Source organism: Hyaena hyaena, unplaced genomic scaffold (assembly GCF_003009895.1).
Source record: "Hyaena hyaena isolate Hyena2069 unplaced genomic scaffold, ASM300989v1 scaffold_1191, whole genome shotgun sequence".
Lineage (NCBI taxonomy): Eukaryota > Metazoa > Chordata > Mammalia > Carnivora > Hyaenidae > Hyaena > Hyaena hyaena.
Window position 1 is genome coordinate 68,405 of NW_024081825.1, and position 26,835 is coordinate 95,239.

The 26,835-nt window shown below is 34.5% G+C and overlaps 1 protein-coding gene across 1 annotated transcript in view; it reads left to right on the plus strand.

The window, feature by feature from the left end:
* LOC120224556 (protein eyes shut homolog) overlaps window positions 1-26,835 on the plus strand; it is a 428,677-nt gene that overhangs the window by 31,842 nt on the left and 370,000 nt on the right. The window contains exon 2 of the mRNA XM_039222821.1: window positions 22,677-22,789. The gene's annotated coding sequence lies outside the window, so the exon portion shown is untranslated. The remainder of the gene's footprint in view (window positions 1-22,676; window positions 22,790-26,835) is intronic.

Consider the following 26,835-nt stretch of genomic DNA (forward strand, 5'->3'; position numbering starts at 1 on the left):
TATTACATCTCAAATTAAGGGGAAAAAAGTAGGATGCTACAAAAAGAGGGGAAGGAATGTAGGTGGAACGTGAAGTTGAGAAAATCATGACTATATTTCCAAATGCTTAACTCATGCATCATAGATAAATAGAGGTGAAAGAAAACACCTAGTTTATAGCTCCCTTTTGACTTATAAGGAAACAAACTGTGAACTTAAGGTTCTGTCTTGACTCTTACTCGCCCACCTGCAGAATCAATGCAGCATATAAGAACATAAAGGCACTATATAAAATCTAAAGCTAAAAATTTAAAGTTAATAATAAGAAATGCCAAATAGTGGTGTGGTGATGGTGCTAATAAGTCTTTTTTTGGCTTTGCTGAACTAATCACTATGGAACTTATTTTGAAATAAGGGTCTCTATTTGCATAAAACTATGATTTATTTTATATTTCCCCCAAAGAGTATGTGATTGTTTATGTTTGACATTGGCTGAAGCTGCTTGCTTTATCCCTGCCAGTTTTCTCAAATAAATCAGGACGTCATTACCATATATCAAATACCTTATTAGACTAACTTTTGTTTTCAGATTTATCACGAAAACTTCATATTATAAACTGAACTCTATTATTTTGGTTGTTTTTGGTGAGCAGTTAGTGCTTTTAAGCTGTTTTGAGTGACTGTTTTGTGCCACCAATGAAAGTAGTGTTCAGGCAAGTCTTTGCCTGTTTCATTACTGCTGCTAATCTCTGGTGGCTCCAAGTGCCAGTTGCTTTTCTCTGTATTTACAAATTCACTTCTAATAAACTAGATTGTCTGTACCTGTGGGACTCTGACAGCCCCAGCACAGATGTTACCCCTGTCCCATCAGGCTGGAAAAGCTAGATTGCAGGCAACAGCAAAACCACTTGGCAGGGACAACTTCCCAGCTGGCTGTCTTGGGCATCCTCTGCCTTAGCCCTTTTTTTTTTTCTTTCTAGTGGTGTCTCTCTAGGCCAAATATCCCAGCACTTTCACCAGCTTCTTCTGATCAATATGTGTTCTCAGGAAAGAATCTGGTCAAAGCAATTACAGGGAGTTGTTAAATGTTTGATAATTTAATATGCTTCCTCTCCTGGGGGTATTTACACTTCAATGAGCTAAAAGCTTTCATCCAAAAGAATAAATCTCAGAGGGTGAGATTTCTGGCATCAGCAACCCAAGAGGGAAATTTTTTTGTTTGTTTTTGAGATTTTCCTCATGCCCTTTTGAAATCACACCAGATTGGTTTCAACCATGTGATAAGATCCCTCAGATTGATCACATTGCCTCCTCTGCACAGGATTTTCAAATGCCTACTCTAGAAGATGCAAAAGTAGTCATGGAGAAAGATATTTTAAAAAGCCAAAATATCTAATAAGGCATAGGCCTCTCAGCACATGACCTACATGAAATATATATGAAGTTCAAGTCCTAGGGCATTTGGACTCAAAAGCTCATAAAGTTCCCATTTCCAGCTGAGTTTTACAGACTATTGCTCAGACAGACTGGTGCATACCACTACTAGAATATTATATGACATCTATTCTAAGATTATGTGCCAGGAATAACTCAGTGAAGAGGGCAGACAAAGTCCCTATCTTCATGAAGCACCTGGCCACATTATATTACAAATATTTGTTTGCATATTTATCTTCTGACCTATACTGGGACCCATTTTAGGGCAGAGATCTGTCTTGTTCAGCCATCTGTCTAAGCCCATAGCACAGTTTCTAGTGAATCTAAAGTTAGATAAGTAGTTAGAGAATAAAATCTAGAGAAAATTTTTTTTTTCTGTAGGACCTGAGTAAAAACAATCAAAGCATTGTGTAATTAGTGGGAATGAACACCTTTGGAGGAAGCTGAGTAAGGAGAGAAGGTTGGAGGAGAAAGAATTATAAAATTCTGCTTTTGCAAAGGACCAAAAAAACTTTGTTCTTAAAATTGTTATGATCCTGTTCCTTTTTATTCTATCCAGATAAAAGAACTGGATCTTAAAAAATGAGTAAACAAATGTCTTTGTTTGAGCTGCTATAACATAATACCACAGACTAGGCAATTTATAAACAACACAAATTTATTTCTCACAATTCTGGGGGTTGGGAGTCCAAGATGAGGTGCTTGTGTGGTCAGATGACAGCCCTCATCTGGGCCATACTTCTTTAAATGGCAAAAGGGGCTAGAGCACTCCATGGGCTCCTTTTCTTTTCTTCTTCTTCTTCTTATTTTTTTAATTTTTTAATTTTTTTAATAATTTTTTTAATCCCATTTATGAGGGCTTGGTCCTCCCAAAGGAATAGCAACTCCCAAAGGCCCTGCCTCCTAATACTATCACATTGGGCATAAAAATTTCAGCATACGAATTTGGGAGGGATATATTCAGATCATAGCATTCTATTCTGCCCCCTCCTCAAATTCATGTCCATCTTGTATGCAAAATACATTCATTCCACCTGAATAGTCCTAAAAATGTTCACTCATTTTATCTCAAAAGGCTAAGTCCAAAGCCCAAAGTCACATCTAAATATACAACTCAGATATGGGTGAGACAATTCATCTTGAGGCAAATTGCTCTCTAGCTGTGAGCCTATGAAATCAGATATATTATATTCCTCCAAAATATAATGGTGCAACAGGCATAGGATATATATTTCCATTCCAAAAGGAATAAACAGAAAAGGAAAAAAAAAAAAAAGAGTAACAGATTTAGAGCAAGATCAATACCTTAAGGGTATCCCTGCCTTTGTGGCTTTGCTGAGCACAGGTCATGTGACAGCTTTCAAAGGTTAGTGTTGCCTGACTGTAGTTTTCCTGAACTCCTATCACAGGCAGGTGGTCTGTCAGTCTGGGTTGCAAGTTCATGGCTCCAGGAGGCTCCATTCTTTTAAATCTAGGTGGAGGTAACACACTTCATCCTTTACTGAGCAACAGTCCATCCCTAACACTTTGGGCAGCACTACACCCATGGATCTGGTCATGGGTCATCTAGACTGCTGAAACCCAGGGGTAGCCTCCCTTCTGAACCTGATGATGCAACCTTGATGATCTCTGAATCATCTGTGGGGTCCTTCTTCCCTTGTCTTGAAGAATATCACATGTTCTACATCAGTAATAGCTCTGTGTCCCAGATTGTAAAATCTATGAAGTCCGACAATGTTCTTAATTTATTTCAGTCTCCTTCACCTTCAGTTCAAATTGGCTGTTTCCCTGTTGGAGTGGATAATTGAGTTTTTGGTTCATACCTATACTAAACTCTTTACTAGAAGGTCCTTTGGTCACACCATTAGTGTTCATTTCAGAATATGCTTTTGCACTTTTTATATATGGATAGGCTAAGAATCTTTGAAATTTTTAAGTTTGCTTCCCTTTTGATTAACAATTCCATCTTTAAGTCATTTTTGTCTTATTTTACTGTAAACATTCAAGAAAAGCCCAGGCACACCTTCAGCACTTTGCTTAGAAATAACCATACCTTTGTGATGAAATATGTTAATTAGCTTGACTGGAGTGATCATTTCACTATATATATGTAGTCAAATCATCATGTTGCATATCTTAAATATATATAATTTTTATTAAATAAAATTATAAAGAAAAAAGGAATAGTTTCAGCCAAATATTCAATTTTATCACCAACAAGTTATGTGTTCCATGAAACACTAGCACACAAACACAATCCAGCTGAATTCTTTGCTGCTTTATAACAAGGTGGCTTTTCCTCCATTATTCAATAACATGTTCCTCATTTCCATCTGAGACTTCTTTAGAATGGTCTTTACCATCCATATTTCTACCAACATACTATTTACCATCACTTAGATATTCTCTAACAAGACTAAAGCTCTCTCTACAGTGTTCTTCTCTTTCTGAATCCTCACCAGACTTGCTTTTAATGGTTCATTCATGGCAGTGTAGGCTTTTGCTAGTATAAACCTCAACACTCTTCCAGCCTCTATCCATTACCCAATTAAAAGCTTCTTCCACAGGTTTAGGGATTTGTTACAGCACCTCCTTCACTTCCCAGCACTGATTTCTTTACTCCATTCCAGCTGCTATAGCAAAAGAATACAGAGTGAGTAGCTTATAAGCATAATAAAATACGTTTTTCACAATTGTGGAGGCTGGAAGGCTGAGATCGGGGTACTAGCATGATCAGATGATGGTTCTCTTCTGGGACACTGACTTCTCATTGTATCTTCACATGGCTGAAGGGGCTAGACATTTTTGTAGTATCTCTCTTTTAAGGGCCTTAATCCCATTCATGAGAGCCTCACCCTAATGACCTGAATACCTTCCAAATGCTCTGTCTCCTAAATATCATCATACTAGGCATTATGATTTCAGCATATGACTTTCAGAGGGACACATACATTCAGACCATAACAAATATATTTGTATTTATTTTATTTTTCCATACAATTTTAAGTAATTAAATAATGCATCCAAGCAGTCAGTCAACAGATATTTAGTAAGGACTTACTCTGTGTAAACATTGAGAAAGATACAGGATAGGTGAAAAGACAAGCATTCATTTGAGTTCATAACATTGGTGACTTAGAAAATGGTTGCAGAGGGGCGCCTAGGTGGCTTAGTGGGTTAAGCATCCGACTTCAGCTCAGGTCATGATTTCGTGGTTTGTGGGTTGGAGTCCCGCCTTGGCCTCTTTGCTGACAGTTCAGAGCCTAGAGCCTGCTTTGGATTCTGTGTGTCCCTCTCTCTCTGTCCCTCCCTTGCTTCTGCTTTGTCTCTCTCTGTCTTTCAAAAATAAATAAATGTTAATAAGTTAAAAAAAAAAAGAGGAAAATGGTTGCATGGAGTAGTGGAGAGAAGCAACAGTGAAAAACAATAGAGATAGTGAGGATTGCAAGTTTTCTCAACAATTTTTTTCTAAGTGTATACAGGATACTAGCTAACATGTATTGAACACTTAAGGTCTTCTTTTAAAATATTTTACATGTATGAAATTTAAAGTCTCATAATAACCATAGGAAATATAAGCATTATTATTATTATTATTGTTATTATTTTATAAGTCAAGAAACAAGTATACTCATACATTAACAGATTTGTTTATGATTATGCAGAAAGTAGAGGAGATAGAATTAACACCTATGCTGGAAACTACCATGAAAGTTGCTAAAGAAGCAAGAGGGATTGGAGAAGAATATTACTTTAGGATGGACAATATTGAAACATGTTTACATGAAAATTGGGATAGTCCAGTAGAAAGGGATAGGACAGAAAATCCATTTTTCTACTAAAGACATTTAACACCATTTTTCAGAAGGAGAACTGAGGGTTTTTTCTTCTCTAAAAAATCCTTAGTCATCTGATAAATTATTTATGGATTTGCTGTCTCTCTTTCAACTGACTATACAGTCCATTGAATCAAATAACTATTTTTTTAATTTTTATATTTTTAGATACTTTGAATCAAATAGAAATTATTCTTCCTCAGATCTCCCTAAAAATGCTAATAATAGGTGGTAAATGGATGTTATTTAACAATCCTTAGATAGTTATAGTGATGGATACAGATGTAGATATGATACAGATAAAGATAAAATATAACTGAAGATGTGATTAAAAAAAGAAAAAGAAAAAAGTTCTAGAATCTGTGAATACTACTTTGTTCAGTCTGACCTCTCTTAGAACAATTATTTTAAGTTTATCTATCATGAGAGAGAGAGAGCACACACGCACATGAGGGGCAGAGAGAGAAAGAGAGTGCGAATCTCAAGCAGGCTCCGTACTGTCAGTGCAGAGCCCAATACGGGGCTCAAACTCACAGACCATGAGATCATGACCTGAGCCTAAACCAAGAGTCAGACGCTTAACTGACTGAACCCACCTAGGCACCCACCTGAATCCACTTCTCTGAATAATCTTTTTTTTATTTTTGCCTCATTTAAATGTACAGAATAACTGAAAACAAAACTTACATGGACTAAAATTTTAAAATCACAAAATATTAACTTAGTTTTGTTTTTTGTTTGTTTTCTTTATTGATTGGTTATCTTAAAATCCTTGTGGATGGTCATGTAACTTCATTCAACTCAATTTGTTACTATGTGGAAAACTTTGAATTACTGGTCTTCAGCACACTGGATTACCTCATATACAGACAAACATAGTGTTTGAGAATGTAGTCTTTTCTCAGAATAACTGTGAGTGCTATAAACGGAATTCTTTTAACTTAAAAACATCCTTCTCTCCTCCATTCTGTCACCTCAGAGAATGATGAAAAACTTGAGAGAAGCAGTGTAGGTGGGTATGTGATGTGCCAGTGCAGAGTGGGGGTAAGGGCAGCCTTTTGTGCCCCATTCATATGCCTGATTTCTTCTTATGTTTTCAAAGTCAGGGAAAAGCTATCAAAATTATTTGCAACTACGGGGCAGTGGGTTACAAGGCATTTCTGTAAATCCTGGAATGTAGAGGCATGCTTATAAGTTGTTTCATTAATTTTAAGGTTTGGAATTTGATGGGATAAATTTCTCTTAAATAAGAAGTTGCCATAAGGTTACTGTTATTTTTATAACATTTACATTTTTTAAACTCTAAAATCTTCTATAAAATACTTCTTTTTCTGAAATGTGTTCAACCTGCATGCTAACATTAGAGATAGGAATCTGACGTAATACCATGATCTTAAGAATATTATGTAGGGCAAAAAGTGTTATCACTATTGGACTCCATATGGAGACAATTCTGCAAAATTGCCAAATGGGTTTCTTTTCTGACAAGCTCGATTCTGAGTCTAAAGTCACAGGAACACTAGAAGATGAGTTGGTTACTGGTGTCCACAAAATAGACTCTCCCTCATTTTCAAATACAATTTCATTTAGTGAACTGTAGGAAAAAAACTGAGAAGCTGCAACATTTGACTTCAACTTGAATTTTTATTGCTAACTTCTTCAAGTAACCATTGCAAATGGTAGAAAACTACATATTTTACTTTCACAATTCAAGGTAAAGACAGGATCTGCCTTTTACAATATTACACAGGGGTGCCTGGGTGGCTCAGTCGGTTGAGCATCTGACTTTGGCTCAGGTCATGATCTTGCGGTTCATGGGTTCAAGCTCCATGTCGGGCTCTGTGCTGACAGCTCAGAGCCTGGAGCCCGCTTCAGATTCTGTGTCTCCCTCTCTTTCTGACCCTCCCCTGATCATGCTCACTCTCTCTCTCTCTCTCTCCCTCCCTCCCTCCCTCTCAGAAATAAATAAAACATTTAAAAAACTTAAAAAAATTATAATAATAATGCCAGGTCCATAATGTGGTAAAGGATAGCAAATGAGACTCCCAGGATTCTTAGTTTAGGGACGTGAGGAAGAGCATGGAAACTAGCTACCTAGTTATGCCATCCCATTTGTCTAAGTGTGTGACTTGGGCAAATTATCCAACTTTCCAACACTTAACAAAGATGCATGAGGTTTGAAAGAGCTGTTTCCCAGACAAATTTAGGACCCATTAAACAGCACATGCAAGATGTCAGAAAAATGAAGTTACATTTGTAAGCTTTGTTATTGATAATAGCTAACTTAGAGATGTAGATTAAGATCTTCAGCTGGTGGACTTCCAAGTACTTTGTCCCATATTGAAATATTAAAACTCAGCTAGATACAAAATTTGGCAACTTCAGGGAGAGTTCCTCAGCATACAGTAGTCTTAAGCTAGACTGCCTCTGATGTGGTTGCATTCTCAGAAAAAAGAGGGAGAAAGGAACTGAAATGAGCTTGCATAATTCGTTCTTCCAAATAGGAAGAAATGCCAGAATTCATCTTCTTTGGTTGAAGTCCATCCATATATGAAAATGAGGCCGGAGAATCTTTTTAGAACATCAGTAATAGAAATAGCAAACCACAAATGTAAATAACAAAGTGAAATGCTGATAGAATCTATATAGTAAAACTATTATGAACATTAGATTAGTGCATAATAGTACTCAACAGATAGTATTTACTACTTTTATTTTATTATCATTACTTAATCATTACATACATTAGTATGCTTTTTTAAATTTTATTGAGTCTTTTTACTAAGCCAGAATTGTTTTGTTAGGCTACGCTGATGGTTGTGGATGGTATGATATGAATAGTTTCAGTGTTAAAATAGAAACACAAAATTTTATTTCCTAAGATATTCAATTATTTAACTTTCATGTAAAATATGTAAATTCATCAGTGAGTAGAGGTTGAGAGAATAAGATTCAATTAGAAATAAGGTGAATTTTCTTGTGTTGGGAGAAAGAGCTTAAAAGGTGAGTACGAGGGCAAAGTGTGGTGAGGAAGACAGTGGGGTACAGCTGAGTGATCTTTCTTTCTTGAAAAGAAAGAGTAGATAAGAAAAGAAATAAACAGATGAAAACATCAGAAGACATGGAGATTTTGGAACAAATTGAGTATTTTAAACCAGTGTATTGGAGCTGGAGAACTGTTTGGGATGTGGTGATGCTAGGGAAGTAAGCCAAGTAAGTGTACGTGGTGATTGAGTGTCTATGGAGAAGTCAATTTTTTTTTAAATAAAACTTCAAACATATGCAAAAGTAGAAAAAAAGAATGTGATGAATTCACTAGTAGCTTCAGCAAATAAAAAACACAGCCATATTTCATCTAACTGTTAAATGTGTACTCTGCCCTCCATTTTCAAAGATGTTTTAGAAGTTTATCTCAGACATCAGAGCACTTTATTTATATTTCTAGATGGATTTCTGTAAGCTAAGTAATCTTCAGAATGATAACCATAATTGCATTATCACCTTTAAAAAGTAATAATAATTTTTTTTACCATCATAACTAGTTAGTTTTCACATCTTCCTGTTTTACAGCCTTCTTTAAAAAATAGTTTGTTTAAAATTAAACCAACTAACATCCATGTATTGTCATTGGTTAATATGCCTCTCAAATATCATTTTAGGTATAAAATCATGCTCTGTCAATTTTATTTTTGAGCAAAATTTTGTTGAAGAAATTAAATTCTTTGTACTGTAGGGTTTCCATGGTTTCTCATATTTTCCCAGATGAATAATTAGGCATTTCTCCAGGGAATCCAGACTCCTTTTGGTATAAACTAGCATTTAGAGATCACACATGGAACCTAGAGCTGTTCTTTGATATTGCACTATTTTTTTCCTAGCTCTTCGCTAGTCAAACTAGGAAAGATTTTTTTTGTTATAATGAACAAAAAATCTCATAAGCTAATAATTATAATTGCAATCACAGTTAGGAACTCTCATATATGGTTTTTAGTTCATCTCTTTCCAGACACGCAAAAAAATCTCTGTTGTGAATGACACTGTCATAATATACATTTGATTTATTCTGTAGTGGACACACATCTAATAGAAAAATGTTCATTGCTGCCACCAATTTATATTATTGAAAATAGTTTAATATTTTGGGTCCTTTCTGCCCTTAAGATTCCACTGAAGATATATGTTCAAAGTACTGGGTTTTAAAGTCATCAGAGTAGTGGGGCACCTGGGTGGCTCAGTTGGTTAACCATCCAACTTAGGCTCAGGTAATTATCTTGCAGTTTTTGAGTTCAAGCCCCATATCAGGCTCTGAGCTAACAGCTCAGAGCCCAGACCCAGCTTCAGATTCTGTGTCTCCCTCTCTCTCTGCTTCTGTCCCATTTGTGCTCTTCTCTGTTTCTCAAAAATAAATAAGTATTAAAAAAATAAAGTCATCAGAGTCATTATTTTATATTTTTATGCCACCAAATAGAAACAGTTTAGAGGGTCATTTATTTGATTTTACTCCTGAGTTTTAAAAATTGTTCTTTTTGGGGCGCCTGGGTGGCTTAGTCGGTTAAGCGTCCAACTTTTGCTTAGGTCGTGATCTCATGGTTCGTGGGTTCAAGGCCCGTGTCAGGCTCTATGCTGACAGCCAGCTCAGAGCCTGGAGCCTATTTCCAATTCTGTGTCTCCCTCTCTCTCTGACCCTCCCCTGCTCATGCTGTCTCTATCTCTCTCTCAAAAATAAATAAAACATTAAAAAAAATTTTTTTAAAAATTAAAAAAATAAAAATTGTTCTTTTTTTGTATTTTATTTTATAATTATATAATATGTTTACATGGTTTCAAACACAAATCCATATCTAAAGATATATTTAAGAAATATTTAAGAAATCTAGTTTCCATTGTCATTGTATCTGCCCTTTTTCCTCCTCTTCCTAATATTTTGTGGTTTGCTTATTGTTAAATATAAACAAATAACATATACAAATACATAAATTCATATTTTTCCATTATTAAATAATAGCATATGCATATACTTTTCACTTAACTTTTTCTACCTAGTAGTGTGTCTGGTGATCACTAAATTGCAAATTGGTGACCAGTTATTGGATGCAAACTACCATAGGAAAGAGGAGAAAACTTGTATGAGGCTGTACCCTTGGACTAAAGTAAGTCCAAAAGAATGCTGAAAGGCAAAGTCTATCTGCCAGCAGTACCCCAAGTAGTTGAAAGAGGAAGGAATCCTTCAGTCTTAATGGGAGACTTGGGTAGATACCATAGCATCTACTGCACACTCCATCATAGTATATGGAGAGGTTCCTACTTCCTTTTCACAAACAGGAATGCTATAACAGTTTCCTTGAGCAGACTCCCATAGATGGACATGTTTCCAATTAAGAGTAATCTTGATTGGGGCGCCTGGGTGGCTTAGTCGGTTAAGCATCTGGCTTTCGCTTAGGTCATGATCTCGCAGTTCGTGGGTTCGAGCCCTGCATCGGGCTCTGTGCTGACTGCCAGCTCAGAGCCTGGAGCCTGTTTCAGTCTGTGACTCCCTCTCTCTCTGACCCTCCCCTGCTCACGCTGTCTCTCTCTCTCTCTCTCCTAGAAATAAATAAAAATATTAAAAAAAAAAAAGAGTAATCTTGATTGATGCATTATTTCCAGCATGGAAATTAGCTCCTGGCTACTAGCTCCCTCTCTAGGATTTATACTGAAGCAACTGTAGTAGGAAACACTTAAATCAATCTCCCTCTCTCTCTCTCTCTCTCTCTCACACACACACACACAAACACATAACCAAGAGAAATTAAAACACGTCCATGTAAAACACAAAAGTATTCTTAATAGCCAAAAAACCCTGAAATACTCCAAAAGGCCACTAACTGATGGATAGATAAAATATGATATACTCACATCAAGGAGTATCATTTATCAATGAAAGGGATGAAGTATTGATGCATAACATGGAAGAACTTTTAAAACATTATACTAAGTAAAAGAAGCCAATCACAAAACACCACACAATTTATGTTCCTGTTTTTAAGAAATGTCCATCCCATCATAGACAAATCTGTGGATACAAAGTAGATTAGTGTTTGGTTGCCTACTAGTGAAGGAAGAATGGAGAGAGACTGCTAATGAATAAATGTTTCTTTTTTGAGTGATAAAACTTTTCTAAAATTGGTTGCTGTAATGGTTGAATAATTCTGAATATACTAAAACCATGGAATTATACTCTATATATGGGTAAATTTTATGATATGTGAATTATATCTCAATAAAGCTGTTGTAGTAAAAAAAAATCTTTGATAAATCCCTTGGCATACAGATAACTGTATTAAAGTGATGTCTGTGGGTAGTTAGGAAGGGAGTAGCTACTGTCAAGATTATGGTGTGTGGAACAGAGCATGTTTGGCCTTGCTGAGAAAAAGAATAGAGGAAAACATTTGAAATTGTACTCATGTTTTTCTAGTGTCCTTATATAAGGACATTCTCTGACAGTTTCTGTAGTGAAGAAATAGCAACCAATACCACTAACGAAGATGTCTGTAGGGTAAATTCTGGGTAACTCTAAAGCCCTATAGCTCTAAAACCCAGTAGAATTTAGAAACACATGTTCAGTGTTCTTTCTTGTTTCCTAACAAATTTTCTGGTAAATTCTATTCTGTTTAGTTGTTTTCATAAGAGGTTTGATCTCCAAATAGTTACTCATGCCATTATCATAAATGAAACCCTAAACCTGCATATGATACCTTTATTCATAATTGCCAAAACTTGAAAGCACCCAAGATGTCCTGCGGTAGATGAATGGGTAAATAAACTGTGGCACCTCTGGACAATGGGATATTATTCAGTTGAAAGGTAAGCTGTCTTGACTTAAAAATACATAGAAGAACCTTAAATGCATATTACTAAGTGAAAGAAGCCAATCTGCAAGGCTACATACTGTATGATTCCAGCTATGTGACATAGTTGAGAAAGGCAAAACTATGGAGACAGGAAAAAGATCAGTGGTCATCAAGGATTGGGAGACATGTGAAGGGAAGAATAGGTAGAGCACAGAGGACTTTGAGGACAGTGAAAATACTCTGTATGATACTATAGTGATAGATATATGTCACTATACATTTTTCCAAACTCATAGAGTGTAAAACACTCAGAGTGAAACCTAAGGTGAGCTGTGGACTTTGGGTGATAATGATATGTTAATGTAGGTTCATCAGCTGTAACAAGTGTACACTCTTCAGAGGGATATTGACAATTGGGGAACTATGGATGTGTGAGGGCAGAGGGCATATGGGAAATTTCTTAATTTTTTTGTGAACCTAAAACTGCTCTAAAAAATTTCAGTCCTTAATAGAAAAATTATAAAAGAAAAAACTAATCAAACTGTATTGTCCTCTTCCCACTTTTAACTGAGCTTTATCATATTTTCTACTGACATCATATTTCAGTGGTGCCTAGCTTCACAGTTACTGGACTCTATGATGACTTTGTTTGAATTAGACAGATTTTTTTTAAAACAGATATTTCTGCAAAGATAGCTTGGAGGAAAAAAAATATGATTTAAATATCAGGCTGTACTCCACTTTATCAGCTAGGTGTTTTTGACAGTGCAAAATTTGTGTAAACATATATGGTGACCCTGTGCTCACTATACAGTATGTACTTTATACATATTTGTTGAATCAATATATAAATCTATTCTCATCTAGGAAATTAACCAACTTTCTCTTTCCTTCTATAAAGAGACTGTGTCCACATGAATCCCACAATCTTTACAGAGTATACATAATTTAATGAATATATTACAGTAAAATTGGTAGAGGTATTACAAAAGTTGTAGACCAAAAAATACCTATTTTTATGTAGTGTTTTGTCATTAGGTGGCTAAAGTCCCACATTTAGGATATTTAGACTCATATGTATCAGTTGGCATTATACACAGTACACAGTTTGCATCCAATTAGTGCTTAGCCTAAAAACAGCTAAACATCAGAAACTTTACATGTTAACATCCAAATTCACTTGTGTGTGTTCAAAAAAGGTACTTCCTAACAATTTCCATCTTTTTCTTAACTGATTATTTTTCAAATCAAATAAAAAACTCAGACTTGAAATTATTTTTATTAGTAGGAATTTAACAAATATTCATAGCATTGAGTATTCTACTTCTTTATTTCCCTCCTTTCTCCTCTGTGCCCCACAAGTGATGCATCAAAGTCACAACAGTATCTTCAGCCCTTTTCTACTTTTTTAGCCACTATCAAGTAAAAGACTTCACAATATCAGTCCCATATTGCTATAGACTTTTAGTTGCTTCTGTCCATTTGAATCTGACACTGATCAAATTTGGTTATATTATCAGTGGATATACCAAAAAAGGAGTAAATTAAGTCTGTGTAATATAAAAACCAAGTAAGAGTGGATTCATCACCGAACAGCCGTACAATAAATTCCAAATGTGATAGTGAAGCCCTAGTGAAATTTCAAATTAAAAGAGAAAAAAATTGACTAAGTTTTCATAGTATTTGAATTATTGAGGAGGGATTTATATGTCTAGCAAAGAGTTTGGGGATGATAAGAACATGAACACTAAGCCAATAATAAGGCTTAATGAGATTCAATTTTAAAAGCTTTCATAAGAAAAAATATATTAATAATGAAATAGCAGAAAGAGAAATTAAGAACATAATCCCTGTGCTTGGGTAGCTTAGTTGGTTAAGTGTCTGACTCTTGGTTTAGGCTCAGGTCATGATCTCATGGTTCGTGGGTTCTAGCCCTGCCTCGGGCTCCAGTGCTGATAGCATGGCACCTGCCTGAGATCTCTTTCCCCTCTCTCTCTGCCCCTACTCTACTCTGTCTCTCAAAATAAATAAACTTAAAAAATAATTTAAAAAAAGAATGCAATCCCATTTATAGTTGCACTAAAAAGAATAAAATACCTGGGAATAAATTTAATGAAGGAGGTGAAAGACTTGTACTCTGAAAACTATAAAACATTGATGAAATAAATTGAAGATAACACAGACAAATGTAACAAATGATATACTATGCTCATGGATTGGAAGAATGAATATTGTTAAAATGCTCATCTGCCCAAAGCAAACTACAGAGTCAATCCAGTCTCTATCAAAATACTCAAAATACCAGTATTATATTTCATAGAACTAGAAAAAAAATAACTCTAAAATTTGTGTCAAATCACAAAAGACCCTGAATAGACAAAGCAGTCTTGAGGAAAAAAAGACAACAAAACTGGAGGTCTCACAATCTCAAATTTCAAGATATACTACAAAGCTGTATTAATCAAAAACAGTATGGCACTGGCACAAAGTAGATCAGTGGAACAGGATAGAGAGCCCAGAAATAAACTCATGCTTATATTGCCAATTAATCTATGACAAAGAAAGCAATAATATACAATCGAAAAAAGACACTCTCTTCAATACTGAACAGCTACATGCCAAAGGAAAAAAAAAATGGACCACTTTCTTACTTCAAACACAAAAAAAAACCCAAAATGGTTTAAAGACTTATATGTGAGACCTGAAACCATAAAATTTCTTTAAAAAATTAGGCAATAATCTCTCAGACCTCTACCTTAGCGATGTTTTTATACCTATGTCTCCTGAGGCAAGGGAAACAAACGCAAAATAAATAAATAAACTATTGGGACTACATCAAAAAAGAAAGCTTTTGCACAATGAAGGAAACCATCAACAAAACAGAAAGGTAATCTCCTGAATGAGAGAAGATACTAATAATAATATCCAGTAAAGAATTAATATTCAAAATATATAAAGAACTTATACAACTTAACACCAAAAACCTGCAATGATCTAACTAGAAAGTGGACAGAATAGACTGAATAGACATTTTTCCAAAGAAGACCTAAAAATGGCCAAGAGATACATGAAAAGGGATACCTGGGTGGCTCTGTCGGTTAAATGTCCAACTCTTAATTTCAAATCATGTCATGATCTCAAAGTTCACGGAATCAAGCCCTGTGACAGGCTCTGTGCTGGAAGTGTGGAGCCTGCTTGGGATTCTCTATCCTGCTCTCTCTGTCCCTGACCCACTCTCACACATGCTCTGCATGCTCTCTTTCTCCTTCAAAATAAAGATTTAAGAAAAAAGTATATGAAAAGATGTTTAGTATCACTAATCATTAGGGAAATGAAAATCAAAACCACATTAAGCTATTACCTTATATCAGCCAGAATGACTACTATCAAAAACACAAGAAACGATGAGTATTGACAAGATTGTGAAGAAAAAGGAACCTCTGTGCACTGTTGGTGGGAATGTAAATTGGTACACCACTGTGAAAAATAGTGTGGATTTCCTCAAAAAAATAAAACTAGGGATACTGTATGACCTACTAATACTACTTCGAGATATTTACCCAAAGAAAACAAAGTCACTAATTTGAAAAGATACATTCACCTCTTTGTTTATTGCATGTCTGGTAGAATTCCCCAGGGAAACCATCAGGTCCAGGGCTCTTATTTGTTGGGAGATTTTTGATCACTGATTTGATTTCTTCACTCGTTATGGGTCTGTTCAGGTTTTGTATTTCTTCAGCATTATTTACAATAGCCAAGGTATGGAAACAAACCCAAGTGTCCTGGTGTGTGTATACACACACACACACACACACACACACACACACACACACACACAGGAATATCACTTAGCCATAAAAAAGAATGGTCTTGTCATTTGCTACAATGTGGATTGGCCTAGAGGTTATTAGGCTATGCAAAATAAGTTAGAGATGAATACCATATGATATCACTTATATGTGGACTTTAAAACCCAAAACAAATGAAGAAATGAAAGAATAGAAACAGGATCCTAAATATAGAACAAACTGGTTGTTGCCAGAGGGACAGGATTGGAGAGATAGGCAAAATAAGTGAAGAGAATTAAGAGATACAAGCTTCCAGTTATAAAATAAATAAGTCATAGGGATGTAGAGCACAAAAAAGTAAATAAATAAAAGAAAGAAAGAAAATATTTCCATTATTAACTGTTGTATTGTTCCACTATAAATAATAATTACATAGGAGTAATGTAAACACTAAACATTTAAGTTAAAGCTGTGATGCCACTAACATTATGATTAATATAATGCTGATTATTTAACCAAAAATTATCACATCTGGTGCAGTTATAATCTCATATAAAAGTAAGGCTCCAAAATTTGTGAAATTGAATAATTAGTACCCAGAATATGAACATGTTGCTTAGAAATTTCAAAGCTAGTACTGGAATAAATTGATAAAAAAAGTGAGTAAATTGAGCATGTAATCAGGAATAGTACTAAGAGTTTGATAGTAGGACTAATTATTTTTATGATACAAGTCATGTAGAAGTACCAAAATAAACAAGAAAAGGCATATGGGTTTCTGACCATGAATGAGTAATTGCTGGTATACTCTCCTTACTGTCATGAACAGTTAGAAAATTGGGATAAATTATGTAGGAAAACACACAGCAAATACACACATAACAATGTCCTGTATCTGATTAAAAAATATTAGATATAGAAAGAAGCAGGGAACTGTGCACTGTAATCTGGATAAAAATGATTACAGATCAAGAAATCATAAAGATTATAATTGTTTTATGAGAACTTTAAAGCATGTATTATATATTTAGCTAAAAACAAATAAAACATGAACTACAAGAGGGAAAAATGGAAACTATTAAAAAATCAAGTATAATTACAATCAACAAAAAGTCAACTATGTAAAAGAAACATAGAAATTTCAAAGACAAAAATATAATATCTGAACTGTATTGGCTCAACAGCAGATTACACTGCTGCAAAAGAAAAAATTGAACTTGAATACATAGTAATGGAAACCACACTGAAAGAAAGAGAGAAAAATGATGGAAAAAGGAACAAAAACCTAAGAGACCTATAGGATGTAACAAGGGCTTAAAATATGTATGACTGGAGTTCCATATATATATGTATTTGGTCATATATATATATGTATTTGGAGAAATATTGACCAATATTTCTCCTAATAAAAAGAGAATTTTCACTGACTCCTCCTTCAATCCAGAACATAAGGGAATATTTCAAGTGCTGAAATAAAAATAATTCATAAAACCCTTCAACATAGAACTCTGAATCCAAAAATATAAAATGTAAAATTTTACAAATTAAGGGCACGTGAGTGGCTCAGTCAGTTAAGCATCCCATGCTTGATTTCAGCTCAGGTCATGATCTCATGCTTTGTGAGCTCAAGCCCCATGCCGGTCTGTGCACTAAGAGCACGGATCCTGCTTGGGATTCTCTCTCTCTCTCTGTCTCTCTGTCTCTCTGTCTCTCAAAATAAAAAAGTAAACCTAAATAAAATAGCACAAATTAATGACATTTTCTTAAAAAAAAAAAAACCTGAATGAACATCAGACCTACATCATAAGAAATGGTAAAGGATATTGTTAAGAGGAATGATACCTAAAGGGCCCTTAGAACTGCAAAAGGGAATGAAGAGTGCCAGAATTGGATTGAGACACAATGATCTGGAAAACAGAAAACATCCTCACAGCAGAAGTAGCAGAAGAGGGGAGAGATCATGTGGCAGTTTAACAGGGATGTTCTTTATAAGTTACATTCTTCAAAAATCTTCCCGTCCTACCAGATTTGAGTTTCATATGGGATTTAAGTAGTAGTTTAGCAGTAGAAGCTTTGTTTAAAAGCAAAAAAAAAAAAAAAACAAAAACAAAAACAAAAACAAAACCTAACAATTACTATTACTAGCTTAAACATAATCTTTTTCTTCATATTTCTCAAAGATGTATGAAATTACCACTGTGTGCTTAAGATGAGACCTACAAAAACAAGTTTTAAGTAACTGATAACACAATCTACAGTAAAAAGGGAACTACTGGGGCCGTTTCTGTATTACCAATTGATTATTTCTTAATTGATTACAAACCAGACTTACTGGTTTTCAATATCTACCAATCTAAAATGTCACTTGAATTCAGCCAAATCGGTTATAGGAGGTACAGGAGAAATCTATTTAAAAATATAAATAACGATGTAAATAAAAAGAATGTATAAACTACTGATCAAAAAAATGAGAAACTAACTCAAAATTACCACTTAATAGCAGGTTAACCAAGAATCCATATATTTCTCAAGTAATTGTGTTTCTACTATAACATGACAAAAAAATTAAGCATTTCTCTTACTTTAACAACTTTTTTCACATGGTGTTAAATATTTAGGCATGTAAGTTTCAAAAAAAAAGCCTCAGATGGTATGTTTTTATTTTAAATTGTTTATAAATTTGGAATATTGTATATGCAGTCTAAATGGTAGCCAGGAAGGCTCTCTGTCTCAACTTTATGTAACTGCTATTGAATATTAATATAGAAACTTATTTGTACAGTATTGATAGTTCATTGGCTTCAACTCTCTTTAGAGAAATGAGAGTAGGGGTGCCTGGGTGACTCAGTCAGTTAAACATCTGTCTTCAGCTCAAGTCATGATCTCCAGGTTTGTGAGTTTGAGCCCCAGGTGCAACCCTGTGCTGACAGCTCAGAGCCTGGAGCCTGCTTTGGATTCTGTATCTCCATTTCTGTCAGCCCCTCCACTTCCCTCTCTCAAAAATAAACATTAAAAACAATTAATAAAAAAAAAAAAGATATGAGAAAAAAGGCCAGCAAATGCCAGAGATGAGATTAAATATTCTTCTGTTCATATAGAGATAGAAAAAAATGAGACTATATTGAAGATGTGTTTATAAGTTTGAGTCAAATTTTAAATAAAAAATGAGAACTCTGTTGGGGCACCTGGGTGACTCAGTTGGTTAAGCGTCTGACTTCAGCTCACGTTACAGTCTCATGGTTCGGGCCATCAGCACAGGGCCTGGTTCAAATTCTCTGTCTCCCTTTCTCTCTGCCCATCCCCGGCTCATGCTCACTCTCTCGTTTTCTCTCAAAATAAACATTAAAAAAATGAGACCTCTCTTATTTGTTCAGTACTGTGAATCATATTCTTCATACTGTGTGGTGGCCATTTTACACTGTTTAGAAGAAACTAGGGGTCATTATTTTTTTATTTGCTTTAACAAAAGTAAAAACCAGATTTGGGAAATTCCAGCAGTATATGTGAGTACAGATGTTTTCCTTTTTTTTTTTTTTTAATTTTTATTTATTTCTAGGAGAGAGAAAGACAGCGTGAGCAGGGGAGGGTCAGAGAGAGAGAGGGAGTCACAGACTGAAACAGGCTCCAGGCTCTGAGCTGGCAGTCAGCACAGAGCCCGACGCGGGGCTCGAACCCAGGAACCACGAGATCATGACCCAAACGAAAGTCGGACACTTAACCGACTAAGCCACCCAGGCGCCCCGAGTACAGATGTTTTCTAATGAAAAGGGGGAATACATGCAACAAAAGCATTCCTGTAATCTCATATAGGTGGTTTTTCATGATTTCTCATCCTTAATGAATCTTTTATATATGGTTACATTGTAACTTGTATCAATACACACACACACACACACACACACATATATATATATATATAGTTTCTCTTTAACTTTTAAAAAATCATCTAATCCAGAAACCTAACTAACCAGATTATTATAAGTTAGTCAAATTCAAGGAGAAAAAGTTCCCAACATTAGAATCTATCTAAAAACTATGTGATTAGAGTTTACTGTTTAGATTTAGTGTTTCTGGGTACAAGTTTGACTTATTTTTTGCAAAATCAAATTTCCATATTCTTATTTTTATTATTAAAAAATTGTTTAGTGTTTTATTTCTGACAGAGAGAGAGGCAGCATGAGCAGGGGAGGGTCAGAGAGAGAGGGAGACACAGAATCCGAAGCAGGCTTCAGGCTCTGAGCTGTCAGCACAGAGCCCGATGTGGGACTCGAACCCATGAACCGTGAGACCATGACCCCAGCCAATGATGCTTAACTGACTGAGCCACCCAGATGCCCCTAAAATTTCCATATTCAAAGTGAAAAAGATTTACATGAGAGTTTGTGAACCAGTTAACTCATCCTGAACAAGAGTGCCAAGGTTAATGTGTGAAAGAACTGGAGATTTTGAATCTGTTAATACAGAAGAAATGAAATAATTTTGAATTCTTTCCAATTTAAAGGCTATAGAATTTTTTTCTTGCTAATAGAGGCCAGGGTGAATAAATTAATATTTATCTTTTAATCCATAATATGTGAATGAGATTTGGATCATAGAATTCTATCATGTATCTCACAGAGTAATCATAGAATCTTTTTCTTTTGAGCATCTTTCATTGCTTCATATTTATTTAAAAAGCTGTAACTTTCTTCATACTTTTCATCCTCATAAATAATAAGGATCTTCATGAAGAGAGAAAAATATCTATTTAAATATGCACATACATTATGCTATTTTTGAACTGTGTTAAAATAAGTAATACATTCATAACCATTGCTATCAATAGCATTTTTCCAAGACCATTTCATTTTTACAATTTTTAATTGTAAACTGTATATCCACAAATTTATGTTTGAAGAGAGATATATGTAAACTTTATCTTAAATAAAAACTAGGTTCATGTATAACCATGATAAAAATACAAATTAAATTTGAAAAACAAAAAGATTTATAAAACTCTTAAAAATTTTAAACTAACAATTATAAATCAATATTTTCTCTTCTGCAACATGGAAGAGCCAAACATTTCTATTTTACTTAGCATGCACTGACTTCATTGTAAAACTTGCTGTGTGACATATTGGTTTGTTTTCTAGTTGAGTCATTTTTGACACTTGACAGAGTGTTAATTGTTGAGAGAGTTTGTAGTACGTTTGAACCAACATCAGAAAAAGGAAGAAAATATTTAAAGGTTTTTAAAATAAGATTCTAAGTTAAAAGATGAAATAAAATACATTCATCCTACAATTTCTAAACAATACAAAGTCTCCCTTCCATCCTTTGTAATAGTACATGCAGTGAAAAACTAAGTCTTGAAAATGCAAATAGTGTATATTTTTAATTCAAAACTCAAGGTAGAAAACTTATTTAAAAAAATTTTTTTTAATGTTTTATTTATTTCTGAGAGAGAGAAAGGGAGAAGCGTGAGCAGGCGAGGGTCAGAGAGAGAGGGAGACACAGAATCTGAAACAGTCTCCAGGCTCTGAACTAGCTGTCAGCACAGAGCCCAACATGGGGCTTGAACCCACCAATGGTGAGATCATGACCTGAGCCAAAGTCGGATGCTCAACCGACTGAACCACCCAAGCAACCCAGAAAACTTACTTATAAGTGTATAAACTCAGTGATTATCCTATTCATTATTTAGTCCATCTTAGCTTAAAAATTTTAACAATATCAGGGCGCCTGGGTGGCTCAGTCGGTTAAGTGGCTAACTCCAGCTCAGGTCGTGATCTGCAGTTCCTGAGTTCGAACCTCGCATTGGGCTCTGTGCTGACAACTCAGAGCCTGGAGCCTGCTTCAGATTCTGTGTCTACTTCTCTCTCTGCCCTTCCCCTGCTCACGCTCTGTCTCTCTGTCTCTCAAAAATAAACATTTAAAAAAATTTTAACAATATGAAGAATGAAAGAGTAGACAGAACCTGAAATAAATAAATGCTCATATATAACTGTTGAAATCTGAGCTGTGCCCATTTCAGTTTTTGTTAACTTCTCTTTTTCACATCAATGTAAATTTATATAGACATATAATTAATGGAATAGTATTATATGTTCACAGTGAATAAAATGAAAAGCCATATATCTGTTTAACTTTAAGAGGTTATATTCATCAAACGAATGCTTTCCAATGCCCTTATTTTCTTTTTTTTAAATTTGGTCCCGGTGGCAATCTTTCTAGTTATTTTTTGCCCAAGTTATTCCTAAGGAAGATAGGCCACACAACTGAACACAAACGCATGCAGAATGCATCAGAGTTGTGGGATGCCACAAATATTCAGAGTTTACTGTGTTTCCTTTAACAATAGAAAGAGAACCTTTTCTTTATGCCTTGATAGTTGTGGGTGGGGCAGGGTAACATCTGAAAGAAGAAGCGCATACAAGGAACAGAAGCGAAAGATGCAAACGTGTAATCCATTGATGGGGAGGATGAGCATATTAGCTTTTCTCCTATGTTCCAGCTGTAATTCGCTGTAATAGTGAAAATTTTTCTTTATTTATATATGTGATTCATACCGTGATAATATTTACAGATTCCAAGTGACTTTTGACTAAAGTGGTAGTATTTTATGCTAATTTCTGGAATGGTATTTATGAAAAGAATTACATTACTTCCTACCAATATGTTGAATAAATCAGATATGTTGAATAAATTCAGATGCTTAATCTGAATGCACGTTCTGACCAGTTTACAGCAAGATTAATATATTGTAGAAATAATATAAATATTCTCTCTCTCTCCCCCTCCCTCCTTTTATTCCTCCATCTCAGATTTCTGGACCAGTGGAAAATTTTACTGGCTGCATAGAAGTTATAGAAATAAGTAACTGGAAATCTTTCATCCCATCCAAGGCAGTGAAGAAAATTCACATTGAAAATTGCAGGTAAAATCCATGAATGATTTTTCAAATACTTGTTTGAATAACCACACCAAAAGGTATCATTTCTATTTGAAATCATCTAATCAGGACTAGACTACATTTCCTTCATTTTGATGTTTTCTTTATATTGACATTCTATATTTTGTATAGACTATAGTATATTTAAGCTATATTCCAATTAAATTGGACCATTTATTTATAATTGGTTTCAGCTTTCTGCTACATCAGATACATCATGTCTACCAACAAATGATGTTAGTCTTGATCAGGAAGTATCATCTGTAAGAGTGTTTGAAATATAAGCATGCTGTCATGCATGTGATGTATTGTTCAGATTGCTAAAATGTTTCTTTTAAATGTCATTCTCAAAAAGCTGTCATTGTGCTTAAATTTCCACGATTAGTGGCATTTCTTTCAAATAACCTGCTTCTAGCTATAGAACTGTCTATATGTATGGGGGGGAGGGGTGGGGAGTGAAGTATCAAGATGGTACATTTGACACAATATTAGGCATTCATGCCATTGGTACAAATTGGTTAAAATTTTTTTTTGCCTGATGGGTAAGAAAACAGGATCATTTATGGAGCCCTGTGATGCACTGGAAAAGACACACCCAAGTGAGGTAGGATAGCATGATGAGGCAGGATGTTTGATCACAGAACAGCCTGTTTGACAACAGCAGAAACACATTGATTGACTCCACACAAAAAAATTGTGAATTATTGAAATCCTTCTATGTACTGTGGTCCAGAATGAACAGAGTCACACAGTGACTGTCCTTAAGGAGTTTATGGTGTAGTAGAGGAGATATTGATGAAATATTCAGATGAATATATAAATATGAAGTATGCTTTGGGGAAAAAAAACAGAAGGCTATGAGAACTCTACACATTTGAATATCAGCAAATTGGTTTCCTTCACGGTTTGGGTGGGGGGTAGTATATGTTCAAAAATTAAAGAAGTACTTTAGAAGGTAAAAGGCTAATCCATGCCCAGTGTTTCACCTTTAGTCTCTACATTTAAAATATTTTTGTGGTACCTAAAATACAGTGGTAGACAGAGTGCTTATTTTATTTGTTTTTACTCAAATGAAAACTTAATATTTTACATTATATATAATAGATGAGTTCTATCAATTTTAATATAAATAAAATACTCATGAACCTTATATATTTTACCATTTATTTTTAATTTTTAAAGTTGTCTCCACTTTTTATTGATTTGCAGTTAGCCATATTTCCTAACAATTAGTTAAACTCTCAGTTTCTTTGCTCTGTAGCTTCTCTGTTAAATATTATGATTTGCAACTCATATTTAAATGAACAATGAACTTACTAGGAAGTAAACCCATTGAAAAGGATATAATCATTTGCTAATTTATATGATCATCTCCTAATGTAGCAATTGATAAAATTTTCTATTTTTAACTTTATAAAAGTAAGACATACTTATTTGTAAGAATGAGTATTTAAATATATATATAATTATATATATATATATAATCACTATGTAATCTCAGTTATCTGCAAGCCTTAAGACTTTTCTTGATCTCTCTTATATAGAAGTCCTGTTTTATTGTCCTCCAGTGCCATTAATTTGACCTTCATTTTATAGTATTGGTTCTTTATATACTATGTATACCTTAATGCTGCTAATGATATTATCCCTCCCTTATAACATCCAGCACAACTGTCGACATACTAGAGACATTTTGGCTATAATTAGGGTTAGGGCAAGCAGAGACTATGAAATTTCTCTGAACATTTACTCTGCTTCTCTCACCAACCCCTACCAGCACTTTATTTCATTTATGATCACCTCTCCTAAGAGAGTCATTATACTGTATTGGCCTAGAAGCAGTTTTCAAAGCCTAATTCTGCAAATAATTGGCTGTATGACACCGAGTAAAGTTTAAATGTTCCCCATTCCTTTTCAGCGTTATCTCTGAAATCAGAAAAATAACCCTTATAATATTGTAAAAAAAAAAAAAAAAAAAGATAAAATTGGACTTTCTTCTTTGTTAAAAGCTCAGGGACATTGACCTTCATTGCCAAATTTGCTTCCATCTCCAGAAAATTTCATCTTCCAATCCCTCTTCCAGAATTGACTTCTCTCTCTTCCCGCCTCCCTCATTCACAAGTCTGGCTTCTTCTCAACATTTAGACCTCAACTTTACTATGTCCTCATTCAAGAGGCATTTCTAGACCACCCAAAATGAAATGACCTCCCCCTACCATGTCTTCTACTCACTATTTTCATATCTTTTATTCTTTATGAGGAATGATACTATTTTGAATATATTTATTTGTTTGTTTGTATGGTCTCTTTACTGCTATTTCCTCATGGCCTGGTTGGTAGAGGCTCAAAAATTTACTATATAATGTATCTTGTGATTTGACTATGATTATTTCTTCACAAAAATTTTAATATGATTATTTGTTTAGCTTTACTCTACAGAGTGATTCTCAAACTTTTGGGTCTATGCATTCTTAAAAAGAGTGCTGTATTGTTGACCACAAAGAGCCTTTTTTAAAAGAAAATTTTAATGTTTATCTTTGTGTCTGAGAGAGAGAGAGAGAGAGAGATACAGAGCATGAGTGGGAGAGGGGCAGAGAGAGAGGGAGACATAGAATCTGAAGCAGGCTCCAGGCTCTGAGTTGTCAGCATAGAGCCGATGTAGGGTTTGAACTCACAACTGCAAGATCATGACCTGAGCTGAAGTCAAATGCTTAACTGACTGAGCCACTCGCACCCTTCAAAGAGCCTTCTTTAATGTGGAATATATTTATTATTTACTATATTAGAAATGAAAACTAAGGAAGTTTAAATATATTTATTAGTTAACTCATAAGATAAAAAATATGTTTATTACATGTTTAGTATAAAAAACAAAATAGCATATGTTTTGAAAAATAAGTGTTTTATTAAAACATATAAAAATGACGAGAAGAGTAGCAGTGTTTCACATTTTTTGCAAATGTCTTTATTGTCTGGCTTAATGAAGGCACCTGGAAACTTAGAGGTGTTTCTGTTATCCATCTGTACAATATTTATTCTGCTGAAATAGTTGAAGACATTCTGCCCTCATACATATGTATTTAGAAATGATAGCAGTATTTTAATAACCTTTTTAGACAATTGGGAATACTCTTCTTTGTACCAAAACTTGTTAAGTAAAAGATTCTTAAAGGTTAGTTGCAATGTAGAAAGTGAACCTGATGATCAATGAACCTCTTATACTCTGTTACATTAAAATCCTTCTTTTTCACATTTGGAATGGATCTTTCACCCATGTACAATTTTGTAGCATCACTTGGAAAGTGTTTTGTCTTGAGTTATTCGGCTATCCTAAATGTCAACACATATCAATGTAAAATATCAAAAAGTCCTATCTGTAACTAATATATAATATTACCTAATAATATATATAATATATTATTTCCTATATATTTTTAATTGTCACCTACATTTTCTTTACCAGTGTTCTTAATTAGTAGATAGTATATACCTCAATCAGGAGTTGTCTTGGGTCCAGGGTACGAAAGACTGATCTTTCAGGCTCCATGGACAGATACCATATAGTATGACATCAAAAACCTAAATCAGCTATCCATCCCTAGGTTTTTGGTCTAGAGAAGCACAGATATATGATCTGATGACACTTGGAATAGCCTTATTAAAACTAGCAAAACATTGGAAATCAAGGAAGTAGATGTTTGAAGGGATGAATATGATGGAATTACTTGCAAGTCAATTGAAAGCAATGAAATACATGTATATGTATGTGTATGGATCTGAAAGCATACCATTTAGTGAGGAGAAAAGGATGGCTGTAGCAACAAACCATTTGTGTGCACTTTTGAAGTTTCATTATGTACAACTAAGTTATCCCTTATTACACATTTTCCTATTTCCCCATTTAATATTAAATACTCTAGATTATTTGTACCCTTTCTTTCTTAAATAATCATTATTTCTGAAGAAATGTGTTGTGTAGTGGGGAGAAGTATTCAAACAGAAGGAAATGATTCAGGGACAAAAAACAAATC